This window comes from Asterias amurensis, chromosome 13 (assembly GCF_032118995.1).
Source record: "Asterias amurensis chromosome 13, ASM3211899v1".
Lineage (NCBI taxonomy): Eukaryota > Metazoa > Echinodermata > Asteroidea > Forcipulatida > Asteriidae > Asterias > Asterias amurensis.
The window spans coordinates 19,819,204-19,831,716 of record NC_092660.1 but is presented as its reverse complement, the minus strand read 5'-3'; the positions used below and the strand labels follow the sequence as shown (position 1 = coordinate 19,831,716).

Below are 12,513 nucleotides of genomic sequence, written 5' to 3'. Positions count from 1 at the left end.
ACACCTGGGACTCTGAGGTCATTGAGTGACATTCAATCAAGCAGACCATGGAAACACAAAACAGGTAGGTGGGTTGGGTTTAGAGGAAAACTTTGCAATAAGTATGAGTACTTTGAATAGTCAATATCTTGTCAACAAGTCTGTATAACTGTAACTAGCCTTAAAGGTAAGATTGTAGATTGTTTCTTGTCAATGTAATGGTGTTTAGTAGGTCAAGTTGTAATTAAAGATACAACAGCCCTCAAAATAACCCATTGCACCCACAGCAGTTGTCCTGGTACCTTGTGCTTTTGTTGTGGTACCCTTTTCAAAGTTCCAAACTAAATGGTCATTTTCCTCATAGACGTGCCCCCTACCATTAGGAAAATCACTGGCCCATTCAAGAGCGAAGTTCAAGCCCCGTTTTAGCTGAATACAGTGTATATAATTGTTGGGAAAACGGCAACAAAACTGTCACCTTTTTCCATCAAGAAAGTCAAATCCATCCACTTTTCAAGGTGACTGGGTACAAAATGCATCTCTAGCCACAGCGTTCACAAACAGAAATTTTGAATCTCTAAAACCTGACTTGAGGTGAGTTTTGGAAATTCAAATGTTTGTGAAATACTTTTATTTTATTTCAGTATAATTTCGGATAGAAAAATTCACATATTATGTTCAGGGGTCCATACATTTATCTCTTTCACTACCAAGGTCAGACATGTACAATCTATTTTATGTACTCCTACAATGCCATTATCATACACACACAATCTTTTTTATGTACTAAAAATTGTCATAAATCATACGTCTGACCCATAGTATACATAAGTAGGATTTGAAACTTTGCATGGTGGAAATACAATATGGAAAGGTTTGCGGTAACACCATGTAATGACTATCTCTAAATTAGTTGGGGTGGTTCTAAAAAGAACTATCGACGTTTCAATCAGTGCTCTGATCGTCTTCTGGAGATTAGAAAGTCATTACATTACATGGTGTTACTGCAAACCTTTCTGTATCATAGTATGTTATCACGCGAGGAAATGCTTTTGACTTTGGGATGTACACGCTAAACAAATCAGAAAAAAAACATTTTGTTTTAAAGCCATTGGACACTTTCTGAACAGAACAAAAATTAAAAGTTCACAGATTTACAAATAACTTAAAGGGTTTACAGAAGGTAATGGTGAAAGACTTCCCTTGAAATATTATTCCATGAAATGCTTTACTTTTTGAGAAAACATTAAAACAATTATCAATTTTCGATATTGAGAATAACAATTTATTGTAAACACATGTCATGACACGGCGAAACGTGCAGAAACAAGGGTGGGTTTTCCTGTTATTTTCTTCCGACTCCGATGACCGATTGAGCCTAAATTTTCACAGGTTTGTTATTTTATAAATAAGTTGTGCGATACAAGAAGTATGGGCATTTGGACAATACTGTTTACCGATGTTGTGCGATTGCTTTAAGTTGAGAAATTTGTTAACATTATTTTGAAAAGAAAAAAACAACAAGCAAAAAAAAGCAGGCACTGAAAGAGTTAAACGTCCTTAATATGTCACTTTAAATTAGCGTTCAAGCATTCCCAAAAAATTCAAATGTACTAATCCAGCTTTGAACGTTTGTATAAACTCCATTCCACTACAAAATACCAACTGGAACATTCAAAAGGGCCCAATTTCATGGCTCTTATCACAGCAGATTCCCGCATGAATTCTGTGCTCATTGCCCAAAAAATCCAATCCTTTACAGAACGCCCAGAGCGCTGAACATTTCAATGATAAACACAAAGCAGTGCAATGACATTGACCCAAGGTACCAAGTGCCCAGATTGCTTGTGCAGATAACAGCAATATCAACTGCTAAGGGCGACCATCTAAAGTGATCTACATTTTTTTACCACAATACAATGAGTTGAACATCGGTGGAGGAGGGGGAAGTCAAAGTTTGAGCAAACAAATTTTGAAAGAAACTGAGATGGGCAAAAAATGGTTTTGTGATGCGCCACACTTGTAGTGAGGGAAAACCTGGTGATGGTTTTGGTGCAATAGGATTTTCAATCTGATGAGGGGTAATGGTCATACTTTTACAGATGGGTGTGATTCCTGGCTACACCGCAGTTAACGGCTGTGGCTGTCAACCCCGACCAAAGATATGACAAAATAGGGAGACTATATCACCAGCACCTTAATCCAGCTATATCACCAGCACCTTAATCCAGGTCCTTGGTTCAAATCCATGCTCTTAATAAATTTTTCAAATTGTTCAACCCCAAATCACTTTTTCTTGATCGCTGCAACCACATGTCTACAACTGAATTACCAAGCCTCTAAATAACCCACAGCACCCACAGCAATTGCTGTGATGCCCTTTGCTTTTTGCTGTTGTGCCCTCTGCAAGGTTCCAATACAAACTCACATTTTCCACATTGAAGTGCCCCTTACCATAGGAAAATTGCTGTGCCCCTTCAAGAGCGACGTGCAAGGCCTGAACCACTTCTGACTGAAAATCCTCTGACAATCTAGGGGTTTGTTATTGAGCAGAAAGAATTCTATGACCCTGATGCTGCAGGCTCAAATCCCACTCAACAGGTCAAGCATTTTTCTGGGTTCCCCTAATTTCAATTTGACAATTCAATTTAAAAAAAATTCAGTACACTTGAGTCAATCGTGGGATTGAGAAGACTAAAATGTTCAAGCTTTTAGTGACCAAACATCAACAAAAAAGACTTTATGCAAGGAAGTTTTGCTTCGAGGCAGAACATTTCGCCCACCTTCCGAATCATACTCACTCTACAGTTTGAAGCTGCAGGGTAGTTTTAGAGAAAACAGGACAACCAGTCTCCCCGAACCCCATTTCATTCCGCAGTTCATGTGCATCATAAGTGTGAGTCAACATATATTATGTGATGCAACAGCAAAGCACCTGTCATTACCCGCCTGGTTCTTGACAGCCATATTTACCTGATTTAAAAAATCGAGGGGCCAGGCTGATCTGAAAAGCTGAACTGGAAAGGTTGACCAGGGCCACCGCAATGATCATGTCCTTGACCTTATAAGCTACTGAGAGCATGAAATGCACATTCAGTGAGTACATTTGTTGTGATTCGAAAAATGTTGGGGCGACATTGATCTGCTCAGCAGACTTGTTCTGCTTAGCACTAGTGCAATTGTCCTGCTCAGCAGATACGACCTGGTCAGTGGACTCATTCTGTTCAACAAATTTGATCTGCTGAGCAGATGAACTCTGATAAGCAGATTTGTCTTGCTCATCTGTTCAACATATTTATCCTGCTTAGCAGACAGGTCAGCCGCTTAGCAGACTTGTTCTGCGCAGCATATTTGTTCTGCTTAACAAACTTGCTCTGCTCAGCAGATTGTTTTTCTTAGCAGATTTGTCCTACTCATCAGGCTTACTACAAAATTATTTGTTGAGGGTGTTTTATTATGGGTAAAGCATTGCAAGTAAGCGATTGTGATGAAGAAATGTGCAAAACTGTGATCAGAATGAACTACACATTAAAGTCCAATGACTGTGAATTTCTGTTCTAACATTATAAGTGTGAAAATATCTGTACACGTACATCATTATAGCTCATCCACACTGACAGACATTTCACTAGTTGTTTGTTTAAGATTACTCAAATGTTTGTGCAATGTTTGACATGCAGGCGCACGTGTGACAGTAATATCATGTAGTATGTGAAATATGTACAGATCAGAAAACTAAGTAAACAACTACATTAAATTCTGACTAGAATTGAAATTGGAAGATAATAACATATGTACCGTTTCAATTTAAACAAGGACTAAGAGCAGATTGATCTCCATTTGTATAATGGTTAAGTATTCTTCTATACTCAACTGGCCAAATGCTAAAACCACTGGTCTCGGCCTGGGGTTTAGTCTAAATTTCAAGCCCTGATACATGAATAAAGAAAAATCTGTTAACAGTATAAAAAATTATCAAAACATGTCAAACACTCAATAAAATCAACAAATTGTAGTTTGTATTGTTTTGGAGTTATTCATTTCATGGCAAAAGATACCTTTGACTTTTGGAACCATTTCTCAAAATGTTATACGTGATCAACAGCTGCTTAGTGTTCTCTTTACCAAATAAGATTTTATGATCATTAATTTTTGGAGTAATTACCATAGATATACCCTTCTTATAATGAGTCATCATGTATACAGGTACATGAACACACAAATAATCCTGTAGACTGACATGTCAGCTGCATCAGTAAGCTATACTTGCATTTCAATTAAATTTTAAATATAAATTTTAATTTTAATTTTCATTCTTTGGACAAACAATAAAACAAGCACAGGCCGTCCACAGAAGGACAAAATTTTAAAAAACTGTCAACAAAAAAGATGTTCCCTCCCAGACCTACATGTAGCTCACAAAAAGTACACATTTATCTATACATATAAAACACTCTAAAATTGCAGTAAAAATTTGAACAAAAGATGGAAAGTAAAAAGCAATTACACAATCATAGGGTGGACCCTTCCAGGACATGAATTTTTTGGGGGGAAAAACCAAGACCAATCCATTTTCGATACTATGGATTGGTCTAAAGGTAAACCGCCCAGCCAAAGCATGGTCCGTGCTAAAGCCACACATGTACAAGTTTTCTGCCCTCCCAACGAAACAGTCCTAGTGGTAATCAGTTACGTATGAGCTGCTCAGATGACTAATATGACTGCCGTGCATGTATTACACTCTATAATCACATTTAACACGCAAACACGTGCCTCACTGCATCAGTCAGACTGACTCAATTTGCTTAAGGGATGACATCATATTCATGGAGTAAAATTAATCATTTTCAGCAGTGGAGCATGGAAATCTGCTCCTCACGACTCCCTGGTCGATGCATAATTTTTATTTTCCTCGTACAGGGTTACTTTGAATTATCAGTTTGCATCAGATGGAGGCTGAGGGAGGGAAGTCAATTCAAATGCTACAACATTTGCCTTTTATATAAACAAAATTTCCACGTAAACATGAGGAAGACATTTTGCATGATTTACAAATTCATCTCTTTCACTGCAAACCAAAACTCACTCATTTTGTTCCAAAGTAAACAACCACAAGGGAAACTGATAAAAACTCTTCTTTTTCTGTTTCAAAAAGAAATATCTAGGCCTATTCCAACCCAATCCCACAGAAATCTGTGGTCCTTTATGGCTGATTTGATATAGATTTTCAAACATTTCATATAGTGTACCTTTAAGATGACGTCACGTGGCAGGTGACGATGTCACCATGACGTCATTGTTTTAGGTTTATTAGGCCACCAATACCTTTCATCGCTGAAAGTTTCATTGCAATTGCTCTTTAGGTACTATGTGCAAAAACGCATTGATTGAAACATACAAATGAAAAAATAAAAAAATAAATAAAAAAACTTTAACGAAAACAAGAGCTGTTTCGCTGCCCTGCGCTACGAAACAGCTAATAATCATAATAAAGCAAAGACAAGGCAATTAATGGGCAGCTCTCTCTGATTACTGGAACATTTCCAAGGCACCAGATAAATGACATGTGTTATGGAGTCTATAAAGAATCAAACCTAAAATAAAGCCATTTTTGCAAACTCAAAAAGGCCCCAAACAAAAATGGACTCTTAAAGATTCTGTGTGTATAATTGGTACCTGGCAGTCTTTGATTTGGCACAATGTGCTGCAAAGTGAACCAGTGACAACGCAAAATAAGTGAACTACTTCCAGACAGCTACTGGTCAGCGAGCAGGGTGGGGCACTCTACCTCACCCACAACCAATAAATCACTGTCACAACCAGGGATCACACCAAAATTTACATTACTACCTGGGAACATAGCCCTGGTATGGTAAGACGTCTGACTGACGCGTTGTATGCAACAGAAGAGTCCAACCTGGGCTAGGAAAGCGGCAGCGAGGGAATGCATCTTTTCATTTCAGATATCAAATTATTAACATGTGAAACTGACTGGGTGAGTTTCAAATGATTTGGGGGGTTGCACAAAGAAAACAAGACTTGAGTAAATTTGCCGCACTTGCAGACTAAAATCTAGTCTTGGTGCAAGACGTTCTTGTTGAGTTGGTTAAACCTATAAGCCCCATACACTCAAGATACACATGTCGTGATACGGGGCGTTTCTGTAAGCCACGATCCCGCCAAACAAGTGTTGTTTTTAGAGTTGTGTGGTGGGGTTTTCTGGAAGTTTTCCAACAGCACCTGCTATTATTCGATAGCAATGTGCGCAGCGAGGAGAAGTGGTTTGGGATCGTGATAGTTGAGTGATAGTGAATAACAAGGCCTTGCATCAAGACTAACTGAAAATAAAATCTTGCTCAGGAGGGGTCAAGCTTTAGAGGGCATTACATACAGTACTGTCACTCAACACTGTCATGCACAATGGATCATGCAATGTGTTAGCATTGTCAATAAATGCAGTCTCATACAGTCAAGCCTGTTTAATATTCCCCATAGAGACGGTGTCATAATCCTTCCTCAACATTCATGTATGTCAACATTTGGTCAGTTAAGCTAAATAAAAAGTATATGTTTAGGGTCCTGTCTTTAAATAAAAAAAGGAAGAACCAGGGCCTTTTTTCTGTTTCAAAATGGCCACCCAACATATTTTTAAAGACAACCGGCTGGGCTATCTTTTTTAATAATTTGTTTTCATCTGAGATCGTTGCTCTATGGTTGAAATGTATCCTTTTTTTTCGTCGTTAAAAAAGAAAAAAGAAAAAAGGATGCGGCCTCTAAAAGGAAGCAGCCTGGGACGCGAAACATGTTTTTCATTTATTTGGCCTATACAGGATAGTTCAAATATGATTCTTGGGGTAAGGGAGAAGCGTGGTTCACATGATGCATACATCCTCTATTGTATTGTGCTCTGTGAGATGAGCAGGTTCAAGAAAATCAAACAAGCTACAGAACAATGACTTTCAAATACCAACATTACAAGGCAATATTTCTAGAATTCGTTTCTGTCAATCTTAAATTCAATCTTGCATTCAAGGCTATTTTTGTTTCTGAAAGACCATGACTCCATCTGTTCATCTTCTCTGGCACAAACAAAAGGCTGTCAAAAAAGCACCTGCTATACATGTATAATGCTAACAATACAAAATGACTGTTTGAAATTTGATTTTGAGAATAATTTCACTTCGAAGAGATAATGTTATGGAAACAGATATCAGCTTTTATCCACCAAAAATTTAATCTGAGAAATATAGGTTTCTCAGATTGTGTATTCCCTACTTGTGCAATCTGGAGCATTCCACATGGTTTTCTTTTGATGTTTTTTGTGGGAAAGAAAATATAGTAATAATAACTTGCTTTTGGTTGCCCTTTTGCAAATTGGCCAAAATTTAGGCACATTGCCACGCAAACCATGGGGAGAGCCATGCAATCCAGTTTGAAATTTGGAGTAATAGATATACTTAAAATATTTATTTATAACAAAAACACACTTTACAATTGTACAATCTGCGGTCCCTTGTTGATTGTAAAAAGCTTTGGTATTCAGTTTTTATGATTATTTTAACATTCCTGATTTTTTATTTATTTCCTACTTCTATTAAGACACACTGCATGGTCTGCTGACTACACTTTTTTAGGGCCGTAATATTGTTTGACATTGCAGCCCTATAAATGAAAAGCTTTCATTGCAGCCCTTTGCGTGAAGCACTTTCAACCCAAAAGGGTTCCAACTGAGGTATGCACCATCTGTTTAAACAACAACAGAAATACCCCAAAATACATTTTGGTTGTGAAGTTCGATGATATGGACCAATGCTTCTCAAAGGTTGTATCCATAATCTGAACAAAAACCTCACAAAGGCAAGCAGAAAATGACAAAAGCCACCCATCCCAACATACCAACAAGCCGTAGAAGTATTGCTGCATTTGAAGGGTCTACCCTATTGATTGAAATCAAAATATAGTTCGTTGAACTGTCAGTCTACAGGATTTCGTACCACTCAAACAATTAATGAACATAAAACTGTACTTGGTAAGAAGCACAACAACTGTTGATATTTTATAACATTTTTAGAAAAAATATTCCCTTCTAAAAGAAAGTGGTCTTAAATAAAGGGATTCGACAAGTTTCAATCTGATGTTTCGGTGACCGTTTATTGTTGGCTCTCATTGTGTGGTCTGCGCTCAAGCCGGTGTGTAAAACAACATTGAGTATAGTCTTGGTTCCAAGACCATTGGTGTTGCGCGGTCACACACAACCAACGTTCCAAGGTATTGGATATTTTCTTGGTGAGATCCAGAAATCAGAGAAACAGAGCGCCCGCTACGTTCGTTCATTACAATCGTGTACAGTTTTTGCCGTGCATAGATCGGAACGTTGGTTGTGTGTGACCGCGCAACACCAATGGTCTAGGAACCAAGACTACATTGAGTAGGGGAACGGGGAGGATATATCTATTGTCACATGGTCCAAGCATTTTGGTCGTTATTGTAGATGTAGAAACAACACAATCTCTACAGCCATGACAGCAGAAAAGTGTACAGCCAGATACAATCCCATCCATATCTCATTGGGTCCATGTCCCCCAACCCCTGTTCTCAACCCCGGCTCTCACTGTGCGGTCTGTGCTCTAGTTGGGGTTAACAACACTTGAGATGGGGAACATGGGAGGATATTTTATTGTCATGTGGCCAAGCATTTTGGCCATAGTTGTAGGTGCATGTAAAGCCCCTTGAAGATGACAATTTTTTTCCCCAGATTCGACTTTTTTTTTCTTCTTTTTTTTTTTTTTTTTTTTTTAATCTTACGGCTGAAACCAAGACCAGCAATAAGAAATCTTTCAAACCCTTCATTTAAACTTACGCATGCACCATATAGGCCTGTATGCTTTGTTTTTGAAAGAGCAAGGGCAAAGATATTTTCTCCTTGGTAAAGGGAACCCTATGAAAAAAATTGTAAATTTCTACTGTAGCATTTCAAGGGCACCAAGGCAATGACCAGGGGGCATGGAGGCAGTTGCCTTTGTTGCCTTTGCGATCCGGCCTGACCAACAGACAGCATTTCATTGAGTCATCTTCTGGGAAAACAATTTTCCTGCTCCAGATCTGACAAAGTTCATCAACGTAAACAGAAGCATGATGTATATTTCTCACAAACAGCCATAATTGAATGTTGATTAGTTACAAGGCAAAACAAAACTTCAGGCAAAAGAAAGGCAGGATGGGCTCAATATGAACAGGAAGGGTGGGGGCCACAAAAAAGAGACATTTGTGATTTAAATGACATTGTGCAACATTAGACTCTTGCTTTCCTGACACATTTTTTAAATAAAGGGGGAGAGGAAGAGAAATTGCCTTTCCTTCCGGCTCCCCTTCTTATTGTTTTTTCCTCTAAAATCCATTGGCCCAGAACATACAGTGGCCATGTTTTTAAGGGAGGGGACACTGAACTGGAGGTCAAGCGTCTCCGTGGTTATAATATAACAGGAGACAGATGGCTCCGACTACAGTGTCCACAATATATACAATCAACAAATTTCAAAATATCTGTCGAGCAGTAAGCATCTCGCTTGAAGTTGACCCCACAACCCGACTGTCGAGCAGTAAGCATCTCGCTTGAAGTTGACCCCACAACCCGACTGTCGAGCAGTTAGCATCTCGCTTGAAGTTGACCCCACAACCCGACTGTCGAGCAGTTAGCATCTCGCTTGAAGTTGACCCCACAACCCGACTGTCGTGCAGTAAGCATCTCGCTTGAAGTTGACCCCACAACCGGACTGTCGAGCAGTTAGCATCTCGCTTGAAGTTGACCCCACAACCCGACTGTCGAGCAGTTAGCATCTCGCTTAAAGTTGTCCCCACAACCCGACTGTCGAGCAGTTAGCATCTCGCTTGAAGTTGACCCCACAACCCGACTGTCGAGCAGTAAGCATCTCGCTTGAAGTTGACCCCACAACCCGACTGTCGAGCAGTAAGCATCTCGCTTGAAGTTGACCCCACAACCCGACTGTCGAGCAGTAAGCATCTCGCTTGAAGTTGACCCCACAACCCGACTGTCGAGCAGTAAGCATCTCGCTTGAAGTTGACCCCACATACCGACTGTCGAGCAGTAAGCATCTCGCTTGAAGTTGACCCCACAACCCGCCTAATCAGCCACCAGAGCCCAATTTTACAGAGCAAAAAATATTGCTTTAAACATTTTCTGCTTAATATTAAGCAAGCAAGACACCAGTGAAAGATACGTATGACATGGTATTTTAAGTGGTAATCTTATTCTGGTATTAATTAGTATACTGTTGTGCTTCGCTTCTTTTGTGCTTTTTAGAAGCAGTTTTATGAAATTAAGCCCAGCAGTAGCAGTCCAGTGCTCAATTTCATAGAGATGCATTTTCAAAATGGACTGATTTTAGGTTGGACAATGAAAAATTGACTAGATTTGAGTGGGATTTGAACAGGTCTGCAAACTCTGGACTAACGTGCTGGCACTCTACCAACTGAGCTTTCTATCTCTAATGTTGGCAGTCTACACAGTTATAGACCTTATGCATTGACGTCATCCAGTCGCCATCTTTGAGGTCAAACGGTGACAAAACAATCGAAACGCACATAGATTGGCCAATGAACAACCTCCTTATGACCTCAATGCGGGGGCGCAGTACTGAAATGACATAATGTGCATAAGGTCTATTGGTCCATGGCGGTTATCAGCAGTTGGGACAGACACTACAAAACTGTGCCATAAAAAAATATAAAAAAATAAAAATCCAACTGTGCTTCCGACAACTTTTCCTCAGTCAAACAAGTCAGAAGAAATTCTGTACTCACCGATTTAAAGTCTATCAAATTATTCCAGATTTTGCCGTTTCAGCTCAGGCCCAGCTAGCTTGACACCAACTGCTACGGGTTAGCTTTCCAAACATTGTGCGCAAAAGTCATATACGGCTCAACTAAGTGCATCTGCCCTTCTACCTTCAAAGCTGACTGAAAGCGTTTTACACCTGTACTGTTCACTTCCTGTCTCGTCAGAAGTTATCCCTGGGTTGTCCAAAAGCTAATACCAAAAATATAAAGAGCAGACAAAGTTTTAATTTGATGTCCTTCGTTTCACCTACAGGTGCAGCTTGGTTTAATTTTGTTTTTGAGACTGTCAGGTGCTGGGTGGTTTTAAGGGTAGATTTAAAGTCAACTTGTCATGCGGTCATGTGAGTGGACAGACTTACACCATCAGGATAATTTACATTTTCAACACAATGTGTTAACTACTGAGATTTAGAAAATCAAAATCTTGCGGATTGTGATTCAACCAGTTTCTGGATAAAGACAAAGTTGCAAATTAGAGTAAAATGTGCTGCACTTTTCAAAAGAATCAGCAAAGTCATCTGAATAGATTTGTTTGGTGTCTTCAGTCATCCAGGATCCCAGGCACATAAGAAAGTGAATTTCCAAGTAGCATCTTGAAGAAACAGAAAGCTGTTCAACGCATCAGCAATAAGAGCAATTAGTGTGACACCAGTAGGTGTCATCCTTTATTGATCTTCTCAACTTGGCTTATGGGCTACACTGTGCAGCATACCTGTTTTTATGCTCATACAGGCCTGTATGCTTTGTTTTTGAAAGGGCAAGGGCACCAAGGCATTTTTTTTGTAGTAAAGGACACCCTATAAGGAAATTTCTACACTGGAGCATTTTAAGGACACCAAGGCAATCACCAGGGGGCATGGAGGCAATCACCTCCGTTGCCTCCATGAAGTACGTTATATCAGGCCTGGCTCATATATTGTCTATACAAAATACTACAAAATAGAAAATACTTCTCGGCTTGCCCTGTGGACTACTTAAAACTGTGCAACATATCTTGTTTAAAACGCACACTTTTCGCTCTTTTCAGAAAGTTGAATAATAATTTTTTAATTCATAATTTGAGTGTGTGAATGATGACCATTCAACTGGTTGCAATCACTACCACTATTACATCATAAAGATACACCATTTATATAAAAAAATACATTTGTTTGAAATCAGGGCAACTAAAACTTACTGCTGGGGCAAGTAAAATGCAAAGTATACATGTACTAGCCCAGTGGACTACTTTACAATTACAAAAAGCTTTGACGAGGCCAAGTCAGTGATCTCACCAACCTGCTGAAGTTGCCGCCAGACCAGCCAGCAGAAGATCTGAAACTTTGCAACAATGTCAAGTGTTTTGATCGTACTATAATACCTTGCAATTACCCAGCATTTGCATGGTATTGCTATTTACATGTGGGTTAAATACTGAACTCTAAGTGCATCCTTTACGTCAATATTTGATTAAACACATGACATGCAGAACTGTGTAACGTTCTTAAGCTTCACAGCAAATTGTGGCAAAGGTTTGCTTGCCCAAGCATAGAAAGAAACCATGGCCGTTATGCTGCAGAGTGCAGAGGCCCCCCCCCTGCAAAGAAAATGTTCCCATACTTTGAAGTACCCCCCCCCTTAAAATCCTCAAAAGAACTCCTAAGATTTCCAGATTACAAGGAAGACAAAATACGAGGG

At 39.3% G+C, this 12,513-nt stretch overlaps 1 protein-coding gene across 2 annotated transcripts in view; it reads right to left on the bottom strand.

Moving 5' to 3' along the window:
• Window positions 1-12,513, bottom strand: part of LOC139946454 (uncharacterized) — a 123,345-nt gene that overhangs the window by 98,002 nt on the left and 12,830 nt on the right. For both annotated transcript variants that reach the window (XM_071944113.1, XM_071944117.1), the window contains exon 2: window positions 10,801-11,026. The gene's annotated coding sequence lies outside the window, so the exon portion shown is untranslated. The remainder of the gene's footprint in view (window positions 1-10,800; window positions 11,027-12,513) is intronic.